Here is a 7,929-nt window from a genome sequence, read left to right on the forward strand (position 1 = left end):
CACTCTAAGCTATTACAGATCTCTTTTCTTTTCCTGTACTCTGCTGGACTGTCCCTGTACACTGTACACTGAACCTGCAAAACTGGGGTTAAGGGAGTGGGATGAGCTCTATAGCCCAGTGAGTAGAACAGTAAAACATCTCGGTAAAATATGATCTTATGGAATGCACCATATCACAGACAAGCCACATCAAGAGTAAACCTGTCACCACATAGTCCCAGTAACTCTGTGCCAGGGCGTAGAATCGAGCACCTGGTCTTCCTGTCATATATGTATATGTGTATATAACACCTGTGAACTTACCATTGCCAGGGCGTAGTCAAAGGCTCCTGGACTTTACTATACCTGCCAGGGCGTAGTCAAAGGCTCCTGGTCTTTGCTATCCGTGCCAGGGCGTAGTCAAAGGCTCCTGGTCTTCCTGTCTGTGACTATTGGATCATTCAGCATTTACTCACATCATCAAATAACAATGCAATGCAACATATTCGTGAATACTAATGCAATCAACCTATGGCATAAACATGATGCATGGGATATGCTAAAAGCAATTTGTGATTCAATTAAAAGTTATAAGTTTAGTTCCACTCACCTCTGGCTATCTGGACTGACTGACTCTGCAGGCTCACCTCTGGAGCAGTACTCACTGCTGCTCTCTCTGGTTCCTCTGGTCTGTACCTACACATAAAGACATAACTGAGGGACCAAACTAGCTTATGACTAACTCTATTTAAACTCCCCAAGAATCCCCTAACACTCTCTCTAAAAGTCATGCAAAACATGCAAAAGAAAGCTGGACAGAACACTTTCGGCGGCAGGTTCGGCGGCCGAATGTCCTCTCCAGAGACGAAACTCAAGCACCTTCGGCGGCACCTTCGGCGGCCGAATCCCCCAAACAGAGCCGAACATGCAAAAACACTCGGGGGCAAGCTGTGGTAACTAAGCCACCATGCAGGAGGTTCGGCGGCCGAATGAACTTTCGGCTGCTGAACCTGAGTTCATCCAGAACTCAGTTTCAATGGCAAACCATCTCCTCCTTCCCTTCACGCTCTCTCTACCATGCATATACCAACTCCTCAACACACATATACATAAGTATATGATCACAGGGGTCCAAAACTATCTAATAACCCCAAACAACAAAACAAACATAACACATAAGCATATATACATGCATAACTCATCAAAAACACTACTTCTCACTTAACCATGCATCTCTCTCCCTTAACTTCCATAAAACCTACACAAAACACATAAAACCATGGTCAAAAGCATCACTTACCTCCTGTAGCAAGAAGCGAAACACTCTGACCAAGGGAAAACGGATCACCTCTTCTCAAACTCGCAAACTCTCTCTCAAACTCACTTTTTGCTTCAAACCCTTCAAAACGTGGTAAATGAGCAAACTCCTGCCTGAGCTGCTCAAAACACTTGCAGATGAGTCATAGAAGACGTGGCTAATTCATGGCAAGAATCTGAAGCCAACATCTGTCAAAATACATGACTCAGCTCACTAGCCAACTCAGCTTCGGCTGCCCCATCACATGCACACGCATGCAACCTTCGGGGGCCGAACTTCCCTTCGGAAGCCAAACACTTTCGGCGGCCGAACTTACTTTCGGCGGCCGAACTTGGCTCAACTGCCTTAGGTCATTGCACCTCAAAACTCAAAACTAAAGAACTGTAAAACCATAAAACACCTCATAACACATAGAAACCATAACTCCTACCCTTATATAGAATCCCAACACCCCGGAGTCCACCAAACAACAGGAATTCCGGTGCCGGATTCTAGCCGGGTATTACAGAGCTATATTGTGATTGGTTAGAACCTACAAGGAAGAAAATGTGAGGAGTTGGTGGATGCTCACGGTAGCCAATCTGATGCTCAAGTCAATAAACTGAGGATAGAAAGAATGCAATAAATTGCTTAGAGCTTAAGTACTGTTAGAATATATCGTATCTTTGCCTCTATAATTTTTCCCCTTTTCTACTGTAAGAAGGTGGAGATAAATATAGTATTTTCCAATTATATAATAGTGATGTGGCCGACTGCTTAATAAAAGATATCGCCAGCTAATAATTTGAAAATCTCGTGATTACGGGTGTAATGGAAATATACTAGATTGTGCCTGTTAATGGTAACTTCGTGCAGAGACTCGCCTTATCGAGGGAAGGGCGAGTCTTGATGATGCACCAGGTGTTATGGTGTTCAGATCTTCCTTCCCCCAGACTGGACTACATTTTCCACTTATCATATCCTTGCCACGTGGATCTATCTTGTGGTGACAATTCATGGCTTACTTTGGGCGGTTCTTATGTAATATTAGAGGTCTCCCGCTGGTCTTTGATTCTTCAGATTCAAAAGTGACATTTTTTCTTTTTTATTACATGGCACGATTTGAATGGCCTTTGCTACTTGTGTCATTTGGCCTATCCTTGTTCATAATGGTCGCTTTATTTTTTGAGCCACAATTAAAGATGTGTCAGCTATGCCACTGTTATAAGAACCATTCCTTCTCTTCTTTTGGTTCATGACTGGAGGTTGTGGGGGACATGAATTGGGTTTTAATCAATTTGCCCATGATTACTATCTCTTTGTTAAACATACTGATGCTTATTTCTTAGCTCTTTTGATATATGTGGATGACATTATTCTCACTGGTACCTTCATCACTGCTATGACTGAAATTAAACATGCTTTGCATTCAAAATTTACTATTAATGACTTGGGATTTCTTAAGTATTTCCTTGGTCTTAAAGTGGCTAGGTCCTTCATTGCTACCATATTAAGCCAAAGTAAATTCATTTCTAATATTCTGAAGAATGATGGTATGCAGTCATGCAAACGAGCCTTCTTCCTTTTGCCCAAAGGCTTGCATCTTTATTTGGATGTTGGAGATATTCTCCCTGAATCTCATGCTTACAGACAATTGATTGGGAGATTACTTTATATTAATTTAACCAAACCTAACCTTAGTTATGCTATTCAACATTTGAGCCAATTCATGGATCAATCCAGAAAAGCCTCATTGGGAGGCTGTTATGCATGTCCTTCGATATCTGAAAGGCACTATAAACCAAGGCTTATGTTTTTCTGTCACTACAACAATGCCTCTCATAGCATACTGTGACTCTAATTAGGCTTCTTGCACTTTTTTTAGAAAATCCCTTACTGGATTTTGTATATCTTTGGTTCTTCCTTGGTTTCCTTGAAGACAAGAAACAACCCACTATGTCCAAATCTTCTGCTAAGGCAGATTATCGAGCAATGGCTAGTACTGTCTGTAAATTACTCTAGATTTCTTATATTCTTCGAGACTTGCAGGAACCTATTTAATTACCAGTCACTCTTTATTGTGACAATAAAGCTGCCATGCACATTGCTGCTAATTTGGTTTTTCACAAATGTACAAAACATTTTGCAATTGATAGCCACATAGTTCGTGAACAACTTCAACGAGATTTCATTGGTCCCTCTTATATCTCCACCACCGCTCAGTTTGCAGACTTGCTCACAAAGCCACTATCTTCATACCAACATCAGCACTTATGTTTCAAGTTGCCGCTAGTCTCCCTCTCAGTTTCAACTTGCAGGGGACATTTAGAGATAAATACTATGTAGTGTTGTATATTTTGTTATCTTAAGACATGAGCATATTTGTTGTATTTTATAAGAGTAAGGACTATTTTTTTATTTTTCTTTCTCACGTGTTTCTCAACATATGTATTTAAGGACTATACAAATCCTCTTAGCTGTTATACACAATAAAGTTATATAATTAGAAAGTTAATACAAAATTATCTAAGTTAATTATTAAATCAATCATACTAGAAAAATACTAATGTCTAGATTAATATCGTAGAAAATGTCTAAATTAAGGATTAAATGAAGACTTGGTACTTTTATGAGCATTCGTGATTGTAGCATCTTATAGATAATTAAATAAATCAAAAGAAAATTCTAGAATGAAAAGGTCGGCATGCATGCGCCTAAATATAAAGGAAACAATGATGATTAATAATGGATTCACATGATAGAATCTAATTGATAGATCAATCAATGAACATCTAGAATTGAAGAAAATAAAAACCCTAATTAATTAGTAATAGCAGCCGTAGTGGTGCTTCTAGGTAGACCTACTCTGTTAACTTTCATTTAGATTCATATTTTTTTTAAGGTTAAATATTCTCACAATCTCGATGTGCACACCTCAGCTGAAAAGATTGCGGCAAAAGATGTTTGATATGATTGTTAATATTTAAATCATATAGTAATTATAAAGCATGTATAACTTTTCTCATAACCACTGTCATGATTAATTAATATTTAACTAGGCCGACAAAGTAGATATATTCTTTTATTTTATTTATACATTTTGCATTATTAAATGTGAATTAAGAAATAAAAATAATAACATTGCTGAGGAATAAGGTGAAGGGAAATTTAATTTGGTTATGATTTTGAACTATCAAAATATTTTAATTTTACAAAGAAACCGAGTGACATTGAATTTAGAGACCGAAAAGTGCTTTCATAAAAAAATATTATTTTAAATATTATTAAAAAAACAGTTTAAGAAAAATTGTTTTATTGTTTTAATATTTTTATAATTAATTAAATTAAGTTAAAAATAATTTTAAATTATTTTTTTAAAAAAATTATTTTTTAATTTTTAAATATAATATAATTAACAGACAAATTAAATTGTTTTGTTGTTTTAATATTTTTATAACTAATTAAATTAAGTTGAAAATAGTTTTAAATTATTTTTTTAAAATTATTTTTTAATTTTTAAAATATAGTATAATTAACGAATTTGTCTCTCTATTTTTAAAACCCAAAACTTTAGTTTTAGGATTTAATTTTATCAGAATTAGAGATCCCTACATCTAATAATTCTATTAAATCAATTATTTTAGCTTGATCAAAGAAAAGAGATTAAAAAATAAGTTCAAAAATATCCTTATCAATGATAAAAATTATCATTCACATACTAATTTATCTTTTCTTTCTAGATTCATTAAAAAATACTGTCTTCCTTTTCTTCCCACTAGAAAATCTATTATAAATCCTTTAATCTTCTCTTTTCTTCTTATTTCTTTCTTTCCACAATCCATTCAGCCCATAAATTTCAGATCTCAAAAATCCATTTAACCCAAAAGTGATTGAGGATGAAATGGTTAGGAGAAGAATCGAGCAACGAGCATTAAGGGGCAATGGCGAGTGATAAGCGTCAAGGGGCTGAAAAGCAAGATCAGTGACCTAGGCAAACCAATCCTTCTCCAAGAAGAATTGTGCTATGTCCCTCGATCCATATAGAGCAAAGAGCTGCCTAGTGATGTTAGAAAACTCAGAGATTACTGCAACCCAAATCTACGCAGCGAAAAAATAAAATCTATGTTTCTCCTTCCAGGATCCGAGTGCTTCGTTTATTTCAAAAGAAATGATAAGAGACTAACCTTTAGAACTTGACGATAAGAGACAGTTTCGGACTAATGATACTGCTTTTGAAATAAAAACCCTCAATGGTATCCACACAAACTTTTCCGTCTAGAGTGCTAGCTCTCTCAACGGATGGATAAGCTATGTGCTTCTCAATCTACAACCCAGAAAAACTATTACTCCCAAAAACCTTACTCCCGCGTTGAACGAAGGTCTTTTATTCGTTTTTCAGTCTTTTTATTTTTCCACACTTCTTTTCGTAAAAGAGTTGTGTTCATAACCAACTATCACAATCTTGCAGATACTCAAATATCTACATGATTAGTCCATTTTGAAAATGAAAATCGAAAAATTCTTTATCTGTAATAGTTACAGATAGACTGTAGATCTTTTAAATATTATTATCTTATAATAATAAATAATTAATATTAATAATAACAATATTTTTATTATTATTAATTATACTAATGGATTTTTAGCCCATTAATATGACATAACACATTAACGACGTTCTTTTGTGTGTAACCCAACAGGCTCACATTAATTAGCAATAGACTCAGTCCCACAAAGCCTATAAATCATAAGCGGCCTCTAACAAGACATTATGACTATCCAATTAATATGAGGATCGATAGTTCGATAAAGCCTTATAAATAGAACATGTATTAATACCTTTGTCACATGATATCTAGTTTGAACATAAGTCGTGGTCAATGTCAAACTTATAATGTTCAAACTTATGATTTTTCGATTTCTAAGTAGACTGATAAAACCAAATGATATTGATTACGCTATCAATTCATTTGAGTATGGCCATGCATTTCTCAGTCTCACTTATTGAGGAGCCCAAGAGATATCTCTCTCAAAGAGATGGACAAATTCTATATTAATTGTTTAATATCCTCTATATAATTTCTATTATGCTCAATCATAACCTTTATAATTATCCGATTAAAGGTAATGTTTGGTTATGTTAAAACATAATAGTCCTTGTATTGGAAATTATGACAATCTCAAGTTAAATGATTAAAACATAACTAGTTTGAAATTTACTTATGACAATAACTCATGTAGTGATCTCAATGTAGTACTATCCAATATTTTGTTCTCTAACAAGTATCTATAATTATTGAATTATATCAACATATACATAATCATCTCATGATTATCAATCAATAATCATACTAGCTATATTTTATTATTATCACCTTAATAATAAGTAATCAGGAATGTTAATCATTATTATGTAATATGCAAACAAATAATAATGATAATAAAATCTTTTTTTATTAATAACTAAAATAACATACAAAAAGATCCAAGATAATAGTTTAGAGCAAATACACTAGCAGATGATCCTTAGGTTGCAGCACGCTCGACCGTTAACTCCTCGCACTGTTGCCGCTATTTCTAAGATCGACCGACGCCTCATCTACACAGGTACTTAGGTAGTGTAGTGTCAGTCGCACATTCAACATAGCATTCGGACTCATGTGCCTTCCAGAACCAAGGGTCTTCGAACCTGTTGCGTACAATTAAAGATCATCATCTTGAGTCAAGTTGAGCAGATGTGAGCCAAGTTGCACCGACTCATGGGCATCTGCATTGATTGCTGAGCTTGATCAATTTAAGAATGAAAAAAGTGTTAACAGAAGTTTCTCATCCTCAATAATTGAAATAGATCTCATGGATGATTTTCTTGAAATAGAACGACTGGCTGCTTTGCCAAGAATTGAAAAAGATTATCATCCTGAACCAAAAGCTATTGCAGAAAAATCCATTGATGTAGAAAGCTCATTAAGAGCTGAACTTGAAAATATGGTTCATCGAACAACTAAGTTAGAGAACTTCTCTCGTTTAAGAACTTCTCCGACAAAAGTGCTGGATTTTTCTTGTTGAAAAATTTTTTGCAATATCATTGGAAATGGGTTAATTTTAATTATTGAAATTTTATTTATCTGTGAAGATTGAGTTTGAATCTGAATTTTTGTTTGAACTTGAAATCATTTTTCTTGAATTTTGATTGCTTTCATTTGTTGATTCTTGCAATTAGGGGTGAGCAGTATTCGGTTCAAACCGAAAAAACCGACCGAACCGAACCGATTTAAAAATTTGATTCGGTTTTTTATATATTTCGGTTTGGTTCGGTTTTTAATTTTAAAAATTTCGGTGATTTCGGTTCGGTTCGGTTTTGATCAGAAAAAAACCGAAAAAACCGAACCGAATTGATTAGTAATAATAATATGTTTTTTCAATAATATAGAGAAATTAAATCATATTAAAATTAAAATATTTTAATTAAATTTTAAAATACTAAAAATAAAGTGTAAAAAATAAAAAAATTATTAAAAATCGAAACCGATCTGAATCGAACCGAATCAGACCGGTTCGGTTCGATTCGGTTTCTGACCAAAATCGATTCGGTTCGGTTTTTATAAACACTAAAATTTCGGTTTTCGGTTTATTCGGTTCAGTTCGGTTTTGAA

This window comes from Manihot esculenta, chromosome 3 (genome assembly GCF_001659605.2).
Source record: "Manihot esculenta cultivar AM560-2 chromosome 3, M.esculenta_v8, whole genome shotgun sequence".
Lineage (NCBI taxonomy): Eukaryota > Viridiplantae > Streptophyta > Magnoliopsida > Malpighiales > Euphorbiaceae > Manihot > Manihot esculenta.